Genomic DNA, 22,500 nt, shown 5'->3' on the forward strand with positions numbered 1-22,500 from the left:
CAGAAGTAATATGCTCAGGGATACCGAATCTTGAAATCCATCCAGAGAGTAAGGCAGATGTACATGAGGCGGACGTTGCAGTTTCCATGGGAATGGCTTCAGGCCAACGAGTGGAGCGGTCGATGACGGTAAACAGGTAACGATGTCCTTGTGATGTGGGTAGGGGGCCTACAACGTCGACGTGAATGTGTGCGAAACGACGCTGAGGTTGAGGAAAGGTGCCCACTCCTGAATCCGTGTGTCGATGTACTTTGGAAGTTTGGCAAGAAGTACAGGCGCGGAACCAATCCTTAGCATCCTTAGAAATGCCGTGCCAAATGAACTTTGCCTTCAGCAGCTGTGCAGTAGAACGGCACGAGGGATGTGAAAGGCCGTGAATGAAATCAAACACCTGTCGGCGCATGGGAGCAGGAATCTAAGGTCGCGGTCTACCAGTACTGACGTCACAGAGGAGGGTGGTGTTGGAGTCTTCGAGGGGAAAATCTTCCCAACGGAGGGACGTGCAGGATGTCCTACAAGCTTGATACTCGGGATCCTGTCGTTGGGCTTCAGCCAGGGCGTTGTAATCCAATCCCAGTTGAATGGCAGCCAACGTGTTTCTTGACAGGGCATAGGCAACGGGATTCATTTTCCCAGGGAGGTATTGGAGGGTGCTATTGTATTCAGCCACGGCGGAGAGATGTCGGCGTTGACGGGCGGACCAGGCGTCAGACTGTCGAGTGAAGGCGTGCAACAGAGGCATGTGGTCTGTGCGAATGATGAAGGGCGTACCTTCTAAGAAATGGCGAAAGTGACGGACAGCCAAGTGCACGGCCAGCAATTCTCGATCGAAGGTAGAATAACCCGATTCTGCCTTGGACAGTTTTCTGCTGAAGAAGGCCAATGGGCGGGGCGAGCCTTTGACCACCTGCTCGAGTACTGCACCAATAGCAACGTCGCTGGCATCAGTGGAGAGAAGGAGAGGGGCGTGTGGGATAGGAAAAGTGAGAGCCGCAGCAGTTGATAGGGCCTTCTTTGCATTGCAGAAGGCTGCTTCTTAAAGGGGACCCCACTTCAGGTCCTTTGGCTTGCCCTTGAGGGAGGCGTAGAGGTGAGCAAGAGTGGCGGCAATGGCTGGCAGAAAACGGTGATAATAGTTGATCATGCCCAAGAATTCCTGCAGAGCTTTGACGGTCGAGGGCGCGGGGAATTTCTTAATGGCTGCTACCTTCTCAGGGAGGGGATGGACTCCTTCAGGAGTGATACGGTGCCCTAAGAACGACACTTCGTTGGCACCAAAGGTACACTTGTCGTACTGGACTACAAGGCCGTTTTGTTGCAGGCGGTCGAGCACGATGCGCAGGTGACGGAGGTGTTCCTCTTTTGAGGAGGAGAACACATGTATGTCGTCCACATAACATACACAGAAAGGGAGGTCCCCTAAGATGCCATCCATGAGACGTTGAAACGTTGCCCCAGCATTACGAAGGCTAAAACAGGAGTAATTGAAGGTGTATGTACCAAACGGAGTGGTGATGGCGGTCTTGGGGATGTCTTCTGGGTTCATAGGCACCTGATAATACCCCTTCAGGAGGTCGAGCGTAGAGAAAACCTTCGCTTTGTGCAGGTAGGAGGTCACGTCGGCAATGTTTGGGAGGGGGTAGTGATCCGGTTCTGTTTGCCTGTTCAGGCGCCTGTAATCCCCGCACGGACAGAGGGAGCCGTCTTTCTTCAGAACGATGTGTAAGGGTGACGACCATGGGCTGGAGGCCTTTTGGCAAAGGCCCATTTCCTCCATTTCGGCGAACGTCTGTTTGGTGGCTGCCAATCGTTCCGGTGCCAGACATCAAAATTTTGCGAAGACTGGGCGTCCCGTCGTCTTGATATGGTGATAAATACCGTGCTTGGCAGGAACCGTGAGCGCTTGGCGAAGTTCTGGGCGTAGGCATCCGTGGGTGCGCTGATGTGGAGAGCGAGGTTAGAGGGGGCGGGTTGAAGAGGTGTCGACAAGTACGAGTCTGCGTTGACCAATCGTCGGTGGGCGACATCGACCAGAAGGTTGAAATGAGAGAGGAAATCCGCACCGAGGATTGGCATTGTGACGTCAGCAACGAGAAACTTCCAATTGAATTTACCGTTTCCTAACGATAATGTGAGGCTCTCGTAACCGTAGGTGGGTATCGCAGATCCGTTGGCAGCTACCAAGCGGACGTCGGCAGATGTAGACAGACTACGTCGTGCCTTGAACAGTTTCCTTGGCAAAAGAGAACGACAAGCACCCGTGTCTACCAAAAATCGCATGCCCGTTCCTGCATCCTGTAAAAAGAAAAGATTAGAAACATGGGAGGCCACCGCCACAAGCGATGGCCTACTTACACTTTTTTTGGCCACTGACAATCCTTGGCACATTTCTTCGCGGTTGCCCCGAATCTGAAGTGGTAGTAGCAAAACTGCGGCGGATGGGAGGTAGTAAGTGGCTGTAAAAGTCGTTCGTTGGGGCGCGAGCGATTGGTGGGTGGTGGGCGGCTTTGTCGCCGCTTCGGCACGTCACGAGGTAGGCGTGCATGTCCTACGGCATTCATGTCAGCTTCGGTTGACGTTGAATAGGCATCCTCGTCGTCAGGGGTGGAAGCGTTGATGGAGGTCTTGAAGTGGCTGTCCATAAGGGCGTCGGCTTTGGTCATCAAATCCTTTATGGGTAAACTATCGACATCGGGTATGGCAGCGCGTACAGGTTCGGGTAAACGGCGTATCCAAAGGGCACGAAGTAGGTTCCCCTCACGAGGAGAGCCGTCTGCGGCAGGTTGAAGGCGAGCGATACTGGTCATTTCCCTGAGGGCAAGTGAAGCCCTTTGGTCCCCAAACGGTTGTTGCGAGAGCTGAAAAAGCTTTGATATACGGGCGGCTGGCGACGGCGAGTACTGCTGCAGAAGGTATGTTTTGTGGGCGTCATACGCTATTGGGGTGTCTCCTTGTTCACAAAGCCAGTCAGATATATCTGGGAAGGTGTCCTCGGGTATCGCCGCGAGAACATAATCCGCTTTGGTGGTCGAGCGAGTCACGTCCCTGATACGAAACTGGACTTCTGCGCGCTGAAACCAAGCAAACGCCTCTCCGCTGGCGAAAGGTGAAAGTTTCAATGGGGCGGCCGCAGTGCCAACTGCTGTAGTAGAGTCCGTCATAGTACCAACGATGGAGGGGCGAGGGAGGTGGGGGTGGAAGGCAGTGGGAGCGAGTTGACTTCCGGGGTCACCAATGTAACGGTGCCGAGTGAGGGTTGTGAACTCAAAGGCAGGATGCAATCAACTGAGTTTTTTATTAAGGAACACTCTTCTTTATATACAAAACCTCAAGGCAACAGGACATAACCTGTTCGAGAGACAGACAATGTTACAGAGCAAAACCGGAGACATGGTCATTCAGGTTCTTTTTAGTGCGAGGGAAGAGCGCAGATACAAGCATAATATATACAAAATAATTATATACAATTGTGTGACACACGGTTGGATCAGTATCAATAACATTTGCGATTCTGGGTCAAAAATTGGAAATCTGCAAGAATATAAACTACAGAATCTGAATTAACTCCCAATTGTCTTCATATCAAACTGGTTTCAGTCTTCCAGTTTCTTATATTTCTACTCAGCGTTAAGGTAGGAATCCATGGCCGGACAGATATACTTATTATATGAATAATTTTCCCCTAGGGTTGAGATCACTTGGCAAAGTAAATTCTATATTATAAGACGTTTGTTGTTTATTTGAAAACAAAACGTGAAAATCACGATTTTTATATATGCAATTTTTTATCTTTTTACTCTCTCTCTCTCTCATACACACACAGACACACACACATATATACACATATACACACACCCATATATCATCATCATCTCCTCCTACGCCTATTGACGCAAAGGACCTCCGTTGGATTTCACCATTCGTCTCTAGCTTCAGCTTTTAATTCCATACTTCTCCATTCATCATTTCATACTTTGCGCTTCACAGTCCTCAGCCATATATGTCTGGGGCTTCCAGCTTGTTTAGTGCCTTTTGAAACCCAACTGAACGTTTGGTGAAGTAATCTCTCCTGGAGAATGCGAAAATGTCCAAACCATCTCAATCTACCCCTCATCATGATCTCATCAACATAAGTCATTCGAGTAATCGCTCTTATAGTTTTATTTCTAATCCTTTCCTGCCCTTTAACTCCCAATATCCTCCTGAGGGCATTGTTCTCAAATCTGCTAAATCTATTGGAGATTATTCCATTGTCATAACAGGACTCATGTCCATAAGGTAACACCGATCTCACTAAACTGGTATACAGTCTTATTTTTATATGTAATTTCAGGGGATTTGATTTCCAAATTTTTCTTAACCTAGCCACTATCTCATTTTCTTTTTTTTAATCTTCCCCAAAACTCTACTTATAAAGACCCTGTTTAGGATACCATAGCTCCTAAATACTTAAATGATTCTTCCTCATTAATTCTTTTTACTTCCGATGATATTTCATCTTCCAACACATACTCTGTTCTCTTCTACTTATCTTGAGCCCAACTTCCTGCGATATTTCATGGATTCTGGTAAGCAACCAATGCATATATATATATATATATATATATATATATATATATATATATATATATATATATATATATATATATATATATATATATATATATATATATACATATATATATATGTGTGTGTCTGTGAAAATTTTTTTCCCATTTAACCTTGTTTATACAGATATTCACACAAGCCATGAATACCTCTCAATATTGATAGCAATAAATCCACTGCAAACAATTTGACTAAATATAAATTCCTCTGCCGTGCATAATCATTTCAGATGGCTGTACTTAGTAAACTAGAATAAAACCCATGTTAAGTCTAGAAAATTTTAATAAAGCTATCACTTCACCATATAGAGAAGGAAAACGAATGAACGGCAGCTGCACAAGGAATATATTGGACAATTTCACAATATGCATTTACCTAGAAATTTTGATATTACAGCACGAAAATAATCTTCGGGCAGCAGTTATGAGGAAACAGATATTAGGCCCTTTTATTATTATTATTATTATTATTATTATTATTATTATTATTATTATTATTATTATTATTATTATTATTATTATTATTATGAAGGGCAAACCTATAACCCTAGTTGGAAAATCACGATGCTCTAAGCCCAAAGGGTCAAAGAGCAAAAAAAAAAGCCTTGTGAAGAAATGAAACAAGGATATTGATAAAATATAAGAGAAGTAATGAACACTTAAAATAAGATCAAGAGCAGATTAGAAAGGGAATTGTTAAACTCCGTCCAACAGAACACTTCGCTGTCTGGATATCATGCTAGAAAACTTTAAATCAATCAATCAATCAGTCAATCAATATAGGTAAACAAGTATTGTTTTACAAGAATAATAGATATCACGGTCTTATCTGACATGATAGACACTACATACTACTCGGTAAAGACCAGGCAATTTCTACGCAAATTGGAAACTAAAATTACTCAAGATGTCACAAAGCCTGAAATGATATGCCATATGACAAATATGGAGGTAATGAACTAGCTGATCGCTATTGTTTGTCATATGCTTTCGAACAGAAAGGTCATATCATTGTTACAGGTCTTTGATTGAGATAAATTTAACACCTTAGATCATTCTCGGTGTTGATAGCATTTGTGCGGCGACATGCAACCACCCACTGGTCCCTATGAGTGTGTTCTTTTGAAATCAATGTTTTATGTTGGAACCTTATTTTTTGTAGTCGTTAGAGCAAACCAACGCAGAACACTTAACTGTCATACTAACAAGATAATAAAGTAAAAAATCAATAAAAAAAACGTAAAAGACATCTCGCCCCACAAGACATGTATCACCCTTTAAGGAAATAATTTGGGCAATATTCCAATTCCTATATGCCGGTAGTATTAGCCATATTAAATTTTCATAACATTACTGCTGACGAATATATGTATTATAGCTGCAATCAGTTGCAAAGATAATGATATGTTAAAAAAAATAGCATTTTTCAGCATTGTGACAATGTTGAAGTTCACGTTTCATAATCACACAGGTATTTAAGCAATGAGTTAATGACTATACGCTATGTGAATGAAATGGCTCTTATATTGCCAAAGTCCTTTTGTAGTTACGAAAATCTCTCTTTTTTTCAGCGTGATAGTTTCTACTTAATTTAAGCATTGTAAGGACAAAACAAAGTGCTCTAGATTGATAAGAAAGTTTATTGAATTACAAAGTACACTTCGCGCGTTTCGGAGTTTCATATTTCATTGCTAACGTAATTTTTCCCGCCGGCTTCGCAATAGTTTTGTTTGTTTTTCATTCTTACCGTTTAGGTACCATATATTATTGGATTTAATGTTATTTTTTACCTCGCACGTTAATATCTATAGTATTTTTCGTAACTTCATAACACATACGTTAATTTATATATATATATATATATATATATATATATATATATATATATATATATATATATATATATATATATATATATATATATATATATATATATATATATATATATATATATATATATATATATATATCTTTTACTTCAGTTTCAACTTAACAGAGCAAAGCACAGCCCCGCCCAATAATCACCATATTTCCCTGTAGACAACAAAATATGATCGAGAAACTTATTATATTTTGTGAAACAAATAAGGTCATCTATAGTTTCCCCAGCTTCAAGTAACTTGACTTTTTGACCAGAAAAAAAAAAATTGCTTTTGATGCTTTTACGGTTAGATCCTTTATGTCGGTAACCGTCAGAGCTCTCTCTCTCTCTCTCTCTCTCTCTCTCTCTCTCTCTCTCTCTCTCTCTCTCTCTCTCTCTCTCTCCACACACACACAAACTCATACATTCCCACACATAAATACATATGCGTAAGATACACAAACGAGTTCATTAACTTCTGTCATATGAAATTAAAATATTGCTTTCATGTGTTACGGTTATGGTAGAATTTAGGTTGATTTCATTTTTTATTTTTTTTTTAAGACACGAAGGATTGGTATTCATAACATTCATCTAAATCAAAGTCATAGAACATATCTAAATTAGCCCCAATTTCTATGTGCTGGGATTGAACTTTAAAGAGAAATTATATCGTTCTTCTTATTAATTATCCGATTGGATCATGTTATACCTTTTTTTTTTTATTTCTCACATGAATTTTAACAAATTATGCTTGCTAGGGACATCAGCAACTATCAATGTTTTCTATACTATTACCTCATTTTTAAGTTTTATTTTGTCACGCATATGCCACACCTCTGTGATGACTTGGGTCGATTGTGACCCCATTAAATAGTTTTGTTTAAAGCTAAGTTTTTTGAGAAATAGTAAGAAGTGGAGACGAAAAGGCGATACAAGTCGAAGGCGTTAGTCATTGGAAGAGGAATCAGGGATGGCAAATATAGTACAAATAAATATTATTTATCATATTTGAACAATGACACTAAGTATAATAATAATAATGACAGAATGAGATACAATAGTATGACATATCATGAGGCGAGGGAGAAAAAATATTTCATGGATTACTTAAGCTAGATGAGAGCTTGAGTAGAAAGAGAAGAAGATGAAAGGAAAAATAGAATCAAAAGAGAGAGAGAGAGAGAGAGAGAGAGAGAGAGAGAGAGAGAGAGAGAGAGAGAGAGAGAGAGAGAGAGAGAGAGAGAGATTAAACTTTCATACCAGCTACATAACAATTGATTTTTTTTAATTGCCCATCGAACAATTTAGTATCAAACATCCCTTTTACCATTAGATTAAACTTTTGAAGCGCAAACAGATGAGCTTCTTAAGCTACAAAGGTATCTGCATGACTCACTGTCTCAAAAACATTTTGTTGTCTATATTTTCCCTTAAATGAATTTTACGGGCTGAAGTAGACACAAGTAATGCCTTTTGTCTGAAAAATGATATATATTTTGGTAAATAATTGGCTGTAGTGAAATTCCGTTACCTTTTTAAAACTTATGATGAATACCACCCACAAAGTTATAACCTTAATTTATCTGAGTAGCATCTTTAATCGCAAATTAGTTGGGCACATGGGTTACATTTACATTTTGAATCTAAATCCTCTTCATCATATCGTCATCATCAACCGCTACTAGTCCACTGAAAAACAAAGGCCTTAGACATGGCCTTCCCCCTCGCGTCTACCCAAGGTCTACATCGACAAACTATCTTAGTTCATTAATCCATCGTCTTTTCTTCCTTCCCCTGATTTTTTTTTTTTTTTTTTTTGCAATATATAGGGTCCTATTGTTATTCTTATTGTCCATCTATCATCTGTCCATTAAATGTTTTGCTCATGTCTATTCAATTTTCTTACATGTTGTTAGAATATCCTTTTCTTTACTTTGATGCCGTATCCATATAGCTGTTTGAGTTGTAACGTGCTTATATTCTAAGGCTTTAGTAAGGCTCCACGTTTTTCGATGGGCAAGTTAATACTGGCATGCCCATCAAATGAAATATTTTTCCTTTTAGAGAAAGTGGCATTTGAAATTTCATAATCACATTTTGTTTACCAACAGCTTTCCATCCAAAGCTTATCCTTCTTTTGATTTTGGTTTCGTGACCTGGGGATACATTTACTGTATGTCCTTAGTACATATAATCATTAACAATCCTTGGAGGTTTGTCCATAACTTATTTATTGTGTCGCTGTATTTTCATTAAACAATATCCTTGTTTTTATCCATATTCATTGTCAGTCCTACATTTTTGCTTTCTATTTTAAAATCCTCTTTCATCTTTTGTAATTCCTCCAACGATTCACTAAACACAACTGTCAGCTACAAATCTTAAGTTGTTAAGGTATTTCTCATTTGTAATAATTTTTATATTTTCCCAATCTAAATTCATAAAAAAAACTTCTTCTAGGCACGGTTTGAATAATCTAGGAAAAATTTCTTACTCTCTTTATGTAGTTTTTAGATGGCTGTAACTCTTGTATAGATATCTTCAAGCATTTTAGCTTAGGATTCATCAATTTCCTTTCTCTGGGGGCTTTTATGAATGCTGAGGTTTTGACGGAATAAAAAGCTTTGTCATAGTCAAGAAAAAATAAGATAGTTGTTTGTCATATTCTGTTGATTTTTCCATTGGCTGATTATGATCAGTAGTTGAATATCCTTTTATAAATCCTGTCTGCTGTCTTACTTCATAAAAATCTAGCTGTCTCTCTAATCGGTCCAATATGATCTTTTCTAAATATATTATATATTACGGAAAGTAAACTCATTGGGCGGTAATTTTTCAGGTCTAATGTGTCTATTTTTTTTTTTTTTTTTTTTTTTTTTTTTTTTTTTTTTTTTGTAAATTAGTATGATGATAAACTTTATCCGGTCTCTAAATATTGGCCATTCTTGCCGAAATTTCATGTAAAGTTCAGCGAGTTTTACTACCATTAATTCACTCCCCCCCCCCCTCAATCTATTATTAAATCAATTATTAAGCCATCTTCTGTTGCTTTGCTTCTGTTCATGCCTTTTAATGCATTCTTTACTACTCCTACTGGTACTCTTGTCACTGGCTCAGGCGTTTCATTACTTCTATGGGTAAAGTTATCTATTATATCACTATTCTGTACCATTATATAGAATTCCTCTGCAATTATTATTACTCTGTTGATATTGTTGATAATTCATTTTCATCCTTTAAAGCAAATATATGTTCCCTACTTGTTCAATATCTCCTGTTATTCAATTTGATGAGTCTTCCTTTCATAAGTATATCCTCAGTTTCGATCTACTTGTGTTTAAGAACGTCTTGAGATTTTAGCTTGCTTTTCATTTTTGATAATTTTGCTAAATCTATTTCATCTCTCATGGATTTTACCTTTATATTCCAATCTTTTCTTTATTAGGCTTTTGGTCTTTTCTGATAATTTTCTTTGATCACGTTTGGGAAAATTTCCACAGGTCAGTCTCTTGAGTTGCAAAATGATCATCGCCCCCTTACGTGACCTCTTTTTACAAGGGTATTTGACCTTTCAACAAGCGAGATGAATTGAGAGATTGTTAGAGTTTAATATAAAGGCTTTTCACCACAAAGTATGTAAAGCTAACAAGGCAGCTGATACCCTCTCATAGGTGCAGTATTAGGAGTAACAACTAGGGCACGAAAGAGGAACGAAGAACGTATCCAAAATATTGAAGACCCCCATCAAAATAGAGAAAAATTGCGAACGGGATATGAATTATCCCGAGGAGCAGTCAGAATACGAGAGAGAGAGAGAGAGAGAGAGAGAGAGAGAGAGAGAGAGAGAGAGAGAGAGAGATATGAGCGGTGAAGGTGAATATATGTGGGTGGCCGATGCCATGACCAGGGGTGTCTAGAATGAATGGCCTGATGATGCAGGTTTGATTAACTTGGGAGGCTGGGACATAAAAGAAGTCCGAAAAGGACAGAAAAAAGAGGAATTAATGGAAAGAGTGCGAACAGTGATTCCTATTAATTTTTTTTATAGTGTATATGGGTGTGATAGGACCATTTCCTACTGGTTTACCACAACCTAAGTATATATGTGTATTTGTGGATGCATTTGCTCGGTACACTCACACTTATCCAATGTTGGATAAATCAATGAATTCCTTAGCCTAGGCGCTGTGCTCTTTCATTACCAGGTTTTGTTGCCCCGAAAATTTTGACAAGTGATAATGGTCTCGAGTTTATAAATAAGGTGGTGAAACCGGTCACGAACTTGGTGAACATTGAACACTTTCCAGTGACCGCATATAGGCCTTCAGCTTATGGCTTGGTGGAATATCATAATAGGGAAGTAGTCTGAATTTTATGTTACTTAGTGGCTGATGACCCACTTCATTGGCACGCCATGCTTCCTACTGCTAAGCTAGCTTTGAGCATTGTATATAATGCTTCGCTCAGGGACACGCCTTTCTTTTTAGTCTAGGGGACAGGATCCTGTGTTACCATATACAGTACTCATTAATTCGTAACAATTGCCAAAGTATTCAACTGAGGCAATACCGTGTATATTTATCAAATCTTTTGAGGAAAGTAATGAACACCAATGAAAGGTTTTTGATAAGAGCTAATTAAAAACACAGCTCAAAGTATGATGGTAGGTTCAAAACCGCACCGGTAAAAGTATTTGTGGGCGATCGTGTGTATTTGAAACGATTACAACCTAGGAAACACAAACTGAAGCCAGTGTATTTGGGTCCATACCGAGTAAAGATGGTTAAATCTAACGCAGTTGTGATGCAAAAGCATTATTATTGGCGCAGTGTCTGGACATCATCAGGCACACATAAATGTGGTGCCTGAAGAGGTAGTTTAAATAGGTCAGGTGAGATCCGTCGGGCTGATGCTGTATTATTCTTGTATTTATATGATTCCTTATTGCTGGGCCAGGGCGGTTCCCGAATGGCAAAGTGGCTGCGGGATTTGGGTTCAGCCTTGAAGATAGGCAGTGTTAGAGAATGTGTAAATGTGAATACCTTATACTTAATGTTATAATTGAAGGGCAGGAAGATGAATGATTTTCTCGGGTAAACGGCTAGTGGACACCGGTCGAAAGTTGCAAGTTTCAATGGCGAAACGGTGGTGGTGAGTTTGTGTGGGCGAAATTGTGACGTAAACCCGGACAAGTAAAATCGAGTGATGAAGGAATATCTATTCCTACCTCTGTCCCGCCCAAAAAGCCCGTATTGCCCGCAAGCAGTGTGAGGTTATTGATTAGTTTGTGTAAGGACTGATGTTGATATAATCTTTTTTTTTTTTTACTTTGAGTATTCTGTATTTTACTTGCAGTGGTGTTAAGAAGAAATGAGTGGGAATCATTTCTAAAGTATTGTGTACATTCTACATGCAATATTTCATTGTTTATTCTTCTGGGTCTGTGGAAGATATGCTATATTTTGTGGGTGATTTATATAGTATATATAATATATAGTATAATATATATATATATATATGTATTTATGCATATATATATATATATATATATATATATATATGTATATATATATATATATATATATTATATATATATATAATATATATATATAATATATATATATATATATTATATATATAGTATATATATATATATACATTTATATATATATATATATATATATTATAATATATATATAGTAATATACATATATATATATTATATTTATATATATATATATATAATATATATATAATAGTATATATATATATATATATATATATATATATTAATATATATATATAGTTGGCTGGCAAAGGCACCAGCTGCTATTTGATATATTACCACTAAAGAATTATTGGATCCTTTGACTGGCCACATAGTATTGTATTTGATCCCAATGTGGTTACAGCTCATTTTTCCTTTATTTACATATACAGTGAATAGTCTGACTTATTCTTGTACATATTATTTCCTCCATCTTTTTAATGTGCTATAATGAATATTCAATAAGGAACGTTTCTATTTATTGGATTACGTGGCAGTGAATATGAAGAGCAATTTTAGCTGGTTGGTGATATAATCATGGTCAGAGCAAAGAACATCTAACACGCGTGAAGGAGCAAGTTATCATTGATAGGCAAAGGTTTCTATTTTTAATGGGAGTGGTTGCTGATCTAAGGCATGATGTATTAAATGTTAAAGCAATCATACCTACTGAGGATGCTGTTAGTTTAATCGCCGTCGCTCTAACAATATTGTAGAGAGAGAGAGAGAGAGAGAGAGAGAGAGAGAGAGAGAGAGAGAGAGAGAGAGAGAGAGAGAGAGAGAGAGAGAGGAGAGTTGGGGTTGGACTTAGATAAGTACTAATTTTGAGTGTGTGTAATGTTATTATTTACGTATCTGCTGTACATTATCACATTTGAATATGGAACTTATCTAGATGCAAAACATTTTTTGCATCAGAGGAAAAAAGTACTATCAAATCTAGAGTCACCTAAGAAGCATTTTCATATCACTGTTTATTTATTTACCCTTACTATTACCTTTATGGTTAGCTATTATATCAATTTGAAGCACGTATTTAGTGCTTTCGTTCAAACAATCGCTCTCTTGTTTTGTTCCAAGACAAGAGAGCAATACATCATGAATTGAAAAATAATGTAGCGATAATATAATTATCGACTATATTCTTATTGATAAAAAAAATTGAATAATCTACGCAACAGAAAAAAAAATGTACTTTTATTTCAAAGTAGACACAACTAAAATTGTCCTACTGATTAAGAGTTGAATCTCGAATGGGCCGTTGCAATCAAGTCCCTCGGTAACATCAAAGTTTGATGCAAAGGGACGCCAGTGAAAGGAAGCTTCATTCCAGATTCCACTCAAGTAGTTGCACTCAGTTTCCTGGGTTCATCAATTACAAGGAAAAATAGCTTTCCAACTTCAAACTGAATGATTATTTATTTCTATAAATGGCATCCAGTCAGTTATTTTACCCCCCCCCTCTCTCTCTCTCTCTCTCTCTCTCTCTCTCTCTCTCTCTCTCTCTCCTCTCTTCTCTCTCTCTCTCTCTCTCTCTCTCTCTCTCATTATTATTATTATTATTATTATTATTATTATTATTATTATTATTATTATTATTATTATTATTATGTTTGTTGTTGTTGTTGCTGCTGTTTTTGTTAATGTTGTTTTAATTTGGTTATTACTGATTTTAAAATTCCCATTTTTTTACTTAATATCTGAATAAAACCACGGAATCTTTACTTACATAGTTTTTGAATGACTTCTGGAAAAGCGTTTGAATGGATATGCTGAAGGCAATAGGTTTTTTTTTTGTCTTCAACTTATGACACTATATTAGTCTTCAGGCTTTTCATTCTTTTGATGCTGTTAATCACGAACTCTGTTATCAAAATTAGACAGATTAGAGATGGTAGGTATTAATCAAAAACCCAAGACAGGATTTATTTATCCGAAGAGCGCAAAAGTATTACGAGTTTATTCCGTTTCTACTTGACACAGGAGTCTTAGAAAAGTGAGTCTTACAAAATTTCAGTGGTGGCCGTGAAGTGATGACATCATCAAAATAGTTGCCAGGCTATAACGTACTTGCCACATTCCGAGAATCAAATCATTTCAAGTATTTGTGCTAGATGGGTGCCCTATTTTAACTGTTGCTAAGAAAATGCATTTTTTTTTCTTTTTTTTTTTACAATCTCCTCAACTTCAATGCGTGTTTTTTTTTTTTTTTTTTTTTTGGTTGAAAAATTCACTCAAACATGGAAAATCGACATTCGTACTGGTTAAATATCAGGTTTAACGCAGATTTATTGAAAACCATGATATTTATCATAAAAAATACCTCATACGAAAATGTTTCCTCTTTCTATAAGGAACCAAATTATGTATAATATAATGGAGTTTATAAAAATGTGAAAGGACCTATCTATCAGATGCTCATTAAAGCCAGATTTTGAGAAATGGATCATTTAGTTATTACAAATTAGCTTTGAGATACCTGCTCTGCATATATTTCATGATGACTAAATATCTTTATTACTGCTCTGTGGGTATATGTATATATATATATATATATATATATATATATATATATATATATATATATATATATATATATATATATATATATATATATTATGTATATATATATATATATTTATATATTTATATTTATATATATATATATATATATATATATATATATATATATATATATATATTCATACAGTATATACTATGAGTAGAGTTACAGAACAAGAAATATTAATATGAGACAATTTACTTGTGTGATGAAAGAAAATAACAATGAGACGACTGCAGACACAACGATGTTGCTGTATGACCTCGATGATCTGGGTTGCTCAATGAACATTAGCCAAGCGTTGTATCGGTTGGCGTCCATTCTTGATAATCAGTCACATTACTAAGTCAAATCTCTTTCCCATTGACCCAAGCACACGTGTACACGGGGATAGGTTTCGGAAAGGAGGTAAGATCAATCCTAATGCAGTTGCATCGCCTTCCACCGCTTCCCAGAGGCTAGACAAGCCCGTATAACCCCACACTAGTGTGTGAGAAATACAAACAGGTTGGAAACCAAGACTATAGGCAGTCAAAGTTCGAATTGGAATCGAGTTCAGGTCAAGCTCAAGTCATGAGTGGTCAACCCTTAGTAGGCCCATCTGTCATGGCAGGCTTATCTCAACCATGGATGACGTTGATACGCCACGAGACGCCCAGTATTATGGGCATATGTTATTAGCTTAACCGTTTCCCCTCTAAGTCTGTTCTCCCCGAATGTGTCTGTTAATCACAAGTGATTCATTGTTAACTACCATTTTGGTAAACTGTTCCAGTAATTTAAAAGTCAGCAAAGCACATATATTGCTTCTGTTCACTTTGAAGAAGATTTCTGCTCATGCTTCTGTGCAAATTAACTTGGACAATAAATCCTCTTACCCTGTAAAAGTCGTCTGAATAACCGCCTTTCATCATTTATATTCAATTACCACACATAGTGACAAATTGGTGGCAGCGTGGGATAAAGGGGATTAGAAGTAAGTGTAATAATGAGCAAAAGACTGAGTTCCGCCGCTGCCAAAAACTGACTTGGGACATGAACAATGATGAAATAAGAAAAACGAATGACACATGAGAGGCAAGAAATAGACATCTCGGGGAAGAGGAAAAGAAAAACTCGGAAGAAAAGGCAGTTAAAAAGCACAACGAAAGAAGATAAATAACGAATGGATATCCTTAGAAAAAATTAAGAAGAAAAACCGGACGATGATGTCGAGAATAATAGCAACCGGGAGGGGGGGGGGGGGGGCGTGAACCAGTCATTCAAGAAGGACCCGCAAGGAGTAAACCTTAGCGCCCTTTCTCCGAGACAAACGGGCCAGAACTGACGACGCCCAAGGGATTAACCATTCGTGAGGAAACACACTCGTCCCCTAGAGTTTGATACGGTAATGTTCCTGTGGGAAAAGAAGACAGTACCCCAACTTTTACGCCCAAAATTGCCTGTATGTTTAGTTTTAAGTCATGGGAATAACAGCTTCGAAACTCGCCATCCGAAATGGTGGGCCAGGGCCCATCTATGGGGCCATATCAAAAGGAGCAGTTGGGGTGCTCCTAAATACCCTAACTATGGATGACTTCGTCGGCGAAGCAACAGAAGCGGGTTTGACCATCATGGTGCGCCCACAAAAGCCAAGGATAATTCCTAAAATTGAAAGAGGACCCAGGTAGCAAATGTAAGACGAGGGACCCTAGGTGACCAAAGAAATCAAGTAACGTGGTACAAAACCTATAGTTTATGGTTAACGAATATGTTTTAATATTTTGTAGAAGTGTGTAGAATAATGAAGTTGTAATTCCGTTTTCTTTACGGAGCGTTAAAGTAAAATGAAGAACACCAGTTTTAATATATGAAAGTAACTATTCGAGTAAAATGTTTTCAGTGTTAAAGCATGGAGTAAAAAATTATTTTTCTTTTCTTAAAAAAATATATTATTGATTTTATTGATGTTTGGATAACTAAGAAATTGTTCGGTATACTGTGTAAACTATGAATTTTCATTGTATAGATTATTTGGTTTTATGTAATTTGTTCTTGTTATTCAAAACCGTTGCCAAACGTGTTAAAAGTGTGTTTTAGAACAGATGTATTGTGACATGTTGAAATAATTCTGTGTTAGCAATGAAAACAGTTATTTCATTCGAAAGAAAAAAAATGTTCTAGTCATAATTGAAGTGTAGGATGTTTGTAATTTAGTGCTAGGGCGTAATCTATGGAATTTTCATGATGTCCTCTTGAATCTTGTACTTAGTAAATTATGGAGAAAAAAGTTTAATTTAGGTACATTGATAAGTTGGGATATTCCTGTCTCATCATTTGTTCTTACGTCACACGCCGTATTGCCTACTTAATTCATCATGAAATGTATTAAAAGAAAGCGTTAAACTGTTGCTTGTCAGTTTGTGTCTGAGATTATCCTAAATAATGAAGATGAGTTTGTAACGTAATAGTCAAAGTAATTTCAGTTCCCAACAGTTTCAGTAATTAATAATCTATCACGTGCGCAATTTAAAGACCTTACATTTAGTTTCTTCTAGTTACAGTGTTTCATTAGTAATTTGTTTCACTAGTGTTTCGGTCATATTGATGAAACTAAGCATTGTTAGAAAATAATTTAAAGACAATAACGTCAAATTAGTTATCAGGGAGCATGAATGAATTTCAAATTTAAAGTGTACCCGATTAGAGTCAGACGACATGAATGAAATGAATGACGAGTCTGTGTAAACCCCTGAGAAAGTATTGTGACGTCACAGCTACACTATAAGAGCGCATCTTGAACATTTTTTTTTCTTCTTTTTAACTGAAAAGAAATTTAAGATCTTGTCAAGTAGCGTATTTTTTATTTTTTTTTCTTAATTCGAAGCCAAAATTAGTCTTTGCTTTTCAGCTCCGTAGAGAACCATGTGTTTTGAAGATCACGAGAAGTAAGGAATTCATTGGTATTACCTGCTATTTGGCAACATGATACAAAGAAGAGAATTTTAATTCTTGCTTAGTTTGTCGTTTCTTTTAACTCGGGAGAACATATAAGAAATATGAAAAATTTGAGAAATGATGAACAAGTCGCCGTAGAAATTTTTGGTTTGTGTCAAGGAATAAAATACATGTTCGGTATGTTGTAAGGACAGATATGTATGACACAGTGAATATAACAGTTGTCATAGCAGTTAGGATTAAGTAAATACAAATGTCATGTTTCAGCAATAATCGCCTCTCTGACAACTTTCTGAACAACAATGTAGAACTATTTACAAACAATGAGAAAACCAGTAAACAACCGATGACCTAAAATTTTGTTTTAGTTCTCAAAAGAACTATATTTGTGTGTCACCCATGTGCAAGCATGTGCCACCTGTCTTTGAAAACAGCTTGGCCTAGCAGTAAGCTCTGATTCACTGCGACACAGAAAAATGGGATTAACAGACAATAACCAATGAAGGTAACAGTAAGGAAAAATCCAAATCACATTTAGTGGACGAATGTGATTGTTTCTTTAAGTCATTACCATAGGCCCTATGGCATAGGGGGATCGGATGGTCAGGATAAATTTGGAGTTAAAGAGTAAAATTTAAGTAGCCATATCAATGTCCCTCATTAATTAATGAGAGTCTGATAAGAAAAAAGTAGCAGATGTTTTGTCAGATTTTGTTAGGAAACAGGAATGTCCGTATATCCCATTATAACTAGAAAGGTGATTTTGTTTGTAATTAAGCGATTTGATGACTTATGTAACTCTCTGTGACTTGTCTAAAAAACATAGGTGATTGTCGTTACTGTGTGTGTACATGTTTATTTCTGTACTGATGTTTTTTGTTTACATAGTTCGTTTATACCATAATGCCCTGTTTTATGTATAATTTAAGGACGTAATTTTAAGGCTTTGAGCTTCAATGTTATTTCTTAGTTTTATTTGTTGCATGCTATAATTTTTTATTTTTTTCTTTTGTGCTGTTTTATTTTTAGGTATAAGTTCTGTTTTATATAAGTTATGTATGCTATTATGAAATCTGTGTGAAAATTATGAAAATTTCAAGTGACGAGTGAAAGAATGTAGAATCTGAGCTGTTTTGCTGTGAACTTGGGGAATGCTATCCTTTGCGAAAGATTTTGATGATTCAGACAAAATCAACGTCAGCTGATTCGACAGATGTAAGTCATGTGTGTGAAGAATTGTTAGCATACGATCGTGTGGGTAGATGTATGAGGAGTAAATAGAGAGAGAGAGAGAGAGAGAGAGAGAGAGAGAGAGAGAGAGAGAGAGAGAGAGAGAGAGAGAGAGAGAGAGAGAGAGGAAAGCGCGTGCGTGCAAGAGCGGCGTCAATATGTTCGCAGAATAAGAGAAGAAAATTGAATTTAAAAAGCAGGAAATGACTTCTTTATACCTTGACAATGTTAGAGTTTTGTGAGATAACTCTGGAAAATTAGGTAAGAAAAAATTAGCTCTTTTTGGCCAACGATTTGAGTTTAAGGTTAAGATTTGCTCTCTTGATTAGTTGCAAAACCAATTATTATTACCTATTTTTAGAGGAGTTAGGCTCATGCTGAATGTGTTTTTCTGATAAGTCATATAAATTGAAGTATATGTTTTAGATATTCATTATTTCAGCCATTGGGATTAAAAACTGATAGAACAGCTTGTCTCCTAAATAACTTTGGAATTTTTTTTTTTTTTCGTTTTCAGAAATTGCTTAAAGAGAGTTTAGTTATTGAACCAATGTGACAGGTTATGAATAATGCGTTATGCTCTGAATAAGGTTTAACGTGAATTAACGTTTTCCACCTTCTCGTATTTTTTCTTGTTTGAGATTTAATGTAGATCTGGTCGGAATCATTTTCCCTATTTTAGTTGCAATAGGGGGTTTTGATTTCAAATCAGTTCTCTCTAATGAGTTACTAGCGCAAGAACCTTGTTTGCGTAATGTAGGGCAGATTTTGATATATAAATGTCCTAGAATGATTGTGGTTTATTTGCCAGATTTTGAGTTCAGCCTAATTAGAGTACGAGCGAAAGAGATAAGACTACACAAAATAAGAGTATCAGAGTATTGCGAAAGGCAATATGTGGGAGGTGCATGTTTCTGTTGTGAAACCTGTGCCAGAAAGCGTGTTTGAAGTCACCGACACAAACAATGTGTCAGCAGTTTACCCAGTTTTGAGTTCAACGATTGGGCATAAGGAAAGTTTGAAGACGTAACCCAGATGACAATGTCATCATAACCTCCTTCCTGAAAGGAGAGAGAGAGAGAGAGAGAGAGAGAGAGAGAGAGAGAGAGAGAGAGAGAGAGAGAGAGAGAGAGAAAGAGAGAGAGAGACTTTCTGTACTTGGGTGTTGAGATGCCCTTACAGTTTTGGAGTCCCTTGTTGTAGGTTGGCAGGTACAGATTAAAACTAGGGAATTTTGGACATTGTTATTGTGTTTATTGAAAATTCGTTTTGTTTGTTCACCGTCTGGTGGGACTGGTGTTTTGTTTTGATGATTTTTGATGCCCTACCCTACCCCGTTTGAGGGGAGAAAGGTGGCCAGATTCTTTATGCTGGTGAAACATATCTTGGTAGATGGTGCCATGTTGACTTCAAAGCACGATGCTTTGAGGAAGACAGCCCGTCAGAATTTGCAAAAGGAATGCAGGGATGTGGAAAACACTTCAGCAGTGGGAGTGATTCCGGGTGCCCCAGCCATGCCTAACTTTATGAAGAGTACAGGTGTCGCCCGAATGAGTTGTTGTACTAATGCCATTTTGTTGTTTTTGCATGGATACTTGCAGAAGTCTGCAGAAGTGTTCATAGAGGAGGACCAGAGATTTGCTTGAGGAAGATACTTTTTATTAGCATAATACAGTTGGTTAACCGTTTGATGATGATACCCATTGCTATTTCGTTATGTATATGTTTGATCATGTTTAATGTTCTTTTTGTGTGTTTTTTTTTTCTTTTTTCATCATATTAGGGCCATACTCAATAACTATTGATGCCACTATCTGATAATAACTATAATGGGTCCAGATTTACCTATGAGATACGCGCGTATGTATGGAGAGTGAATCTTGACGATCTCTGCACATACAATGATGATTTTCCAAGGGATTGTTTTTTTGTTTTTTTTCTGAAACGTTTCTTTTATGTAGTTAGGAGGTTTTTGCTAGCAATTTTCAGTTTTGGTTAAGAATATAATGACTGTGTAATATTTTTGTGTTTACCAGTACTTTATCTTAAATCTTTTTCAGACTGAGAGTCCAATGAATGAACCACAGTGTAAGCTTGACATATGAGGGCATTCTGTATCTTTGTAAGCAGATTGCATTCAATACTGGACCGTAGGATATAGAAAAGTTAAGTATTTTAAGATACAAAATACTTTCTGTTGCATAAATTGTAATTGGTATTTTGCAGTCACTGTCCTCTATGAAATGTTTCCTTAATAAGGTATGCAGTATTTATAAATGTTCATATATTGAGATATACTGTATATGTCCTGATTACAGACATGTGTAGTGTTGATTGATAATTTATCTTTCCCTAATTTCAGTTGACAGTTTATCTTTCCATATTTTTTTTTTCAATTCGTGATTTGTTTTTAGTAATGATGTTTCTTTATTACAGTTCTTATTTATTCATATTTGTGCCATATTCATAACTATTGGTGTTCCTTATTATGGTTCCTATCTCCTTATGTTTGCTTGTATGTATAATATCTGTTATGACATGTATGGAGTTTCTTAATTCAGTTCTCTTGCAATTTATTCTTTTTTACATAATTTTCATTAGTTGATTTAAAAAGCTTGTTTTTTCTCTTGGGAGGATTGTATAACCATATATGAGAAAAATTAAGCACCCCTGACCCGTCTCCTTTCGGGTTTTGTTTGTTTTTGACACTTGTTATCAAGTGGGTTAGGTTTTATTTTCACAGAAAGGTTAATTGTGGTTTGCTTTTAACGTAGAGTATGTAGTAATTATTTCTTTTTTAAAACTACCTGGACTGGAACTTGGTAGGGGGGAATTTGGTCACAAGACAAGAAATATTGATATGAGATAAATTACTTGGATAATGAAAAAAAATACAATGAGACGACTACAGTCACAAAGACTTTTGATTATTCGTTTTGATTGAAACTAGTATTGAAAACCATGACTCACAAAGGTATGTAGTAGCAAACGGAATCAGAGCACACATAGATTGCCTTACCAGATGGAGGTTGGCTTGTTTTAACACACACCAGAATTTCCAATGGCTCTTTGTGTTGAACTCAAATTCAGTAAAGCCTTCATCACTGATATAGTCCATGTCAGCCAGAAAAGGGTACCGAGTCCATTTGTCAATTTTATAGTCACCTGAGCAGAAGTATCCTTTGAAAGAGTTCTGTAGAGCAACCAGATGTCTCCAGAATTATATCCATGCTGTTTAAGCACTCCGCCTAACATTGGAAAGTTTTCATTGTTGTCTGCCTCCAATCTCCTCCTCCATGGTGGCAGCTTGGCCAGAAAACTTTAGCGTCTTTAATAAGCATCCATAATGGTAACTTCATTTCATGGAATTGCAATAGTGACCCCATTCATAAGACCCAAAATGTCTTCCAAGTAGGCCAAGTTATGTATGAACTCTTCATTATTGAACTGTTCTGAAATTTGGCACTATTTTAATCCAAAAAAAATAGTGAATTTTCCACTTGAAGTTTCATCAAATGCTTCAAGATTGGTCCTCAAAAAAGCTAGTGAACTTGTTTGTGGTAGAGATGAACTTTACTGTATATTGTGATCCCATTTCATGACAAAACCACTTTAAAACACGATGGTTCACACCCTTGGCTTTGATGAAACTGACAACTTTCAAGTTAGTTGAAAAGATTTCTTTCAGAACTGGTGTCAGAGTATTTGACGCCAATTCATGCCAATGTACAAAGCAATGTGTCACGATGAC

Source organism: Palaemon carinicauda, chromosome 21, assembly GCF_036898095.1.
Source record: "Palaemon carinicauda isolate YSFRI2023 chromosome 21, ASM3689809v2, whole genome shotgun sequence".
NCBI lineage: Eukaryota > Metazoa > Arthropoda > Malacostraca > Decapoda > Palaemonidae > Palaemon > Palaemon carinicauda.